Below are 1,159 nucleotides of genomic sequence, written 5' to 3' on the forward strand. Positions count from 1 at the left end.
GGGTCAAGTTCAGGAGTTAGAAGCCAGAAGCCAGGCCAGGAGGCACAGGGTTGGCACGGAGCTGTCCAGACCCTAGTGCTGAAGAGGAAGGACAGGAAGAAGGACAGCGGAGCAGGCGGAGGGCAATCAGTGGAGCCCGAGCCTTTGCCCGGGGTGAGAGGGAACGGATGGAAAGGGATTCCCTTCCCTTGAAGTTCCAGGGAGGGAAGGGCGCAGGTGAGTTGGGGCGAGAAGGCAGGTTGAGGTCTTGAGAAGTGTGCAGCCGCCAGAAGCTGCGGCGAGTGTGGTGAAAGTGGGCCACCACCCAGCTGGGGGGAGGTTGCAATCTGGGCCAGCTGCGGGAGAGGAACAGGGAAAAGACCCAGGACCTGGGCTAGGACCCCGGCTACAGGTCACGGAGGGTGTGGTGCGCGAGGTGTTCTCACCCGTACAGCAGACTTCCGTGAGTCCACACATGCACACCCCACGGACACACACACGGGGTACGCTCCCAGAACAGGCACACACCAAGCACATGCAAATAGCCCCATACACGCACTCCGCACACAGGCGCTGGTTCCCCCTCCAGGTTGCTGAGGCTCCCACTCCAGGCTTGCACGGCCAGTCAGGCCTGGCGTCCCTCCCATTTAGCTTCCCGGCCTCAGATGGCACCTCCAAAGGAGGCACAGCCAGTGGGAAGCCCCAGCTCAAGGCTGCGACCCGCGAAGGTTCTGGAGAGGAGCAGGCAGGCAGTTTCTACTCTCAGAAAAGATGGGGGGGTGGGGAGGGAGGGAGCCAGAGGGGACAGATCTCAGACACAATATCTCCTTCACCCAAACTCCCAGTGATGGTGCCAGAATACGAACGGAGAGTGGACAGGAGTGCGTGTGTCTCCTTCCCCCATGCTGGGGACACCCTGAGGACCTAAGCGTACCTGTGGGTGGGAGGCCCCGCGTGGAGCCCTCCTCAGCGAGTCCGGACCTGTTGGCTCCTCTGGATTCCCCTGGATAAAGGTGGGAGTGGGGGGTCACCCCGCTTGTCCTCCACTCCGCCTTATGGCCGTGGGCTACAGAGAAACTCCGTCCCGGGAGGCGGCAAGTTACCTGGGTTCGGGCTCTGGGAGGGGTGTCCTCTGGTCCCCGGGCCTTGCCGGGGTTCCAGCGCCCCTGTGCCCGCCGCC

Source organism: Myotis davidii, unplaced genomic scaffold, assembly GCF_000327345.1.
Source record: "Myotis davidii unplaced genomic scaffold, ASM32734v1 scaffold705, whole genome shotgun sequence".
NCBI classification, from domain to species: Eukaryota; Metazoa; Chordata; class Mammalia; order Chiroptera; family Vespertilionidae; genus Myotis; species Myotis davidii.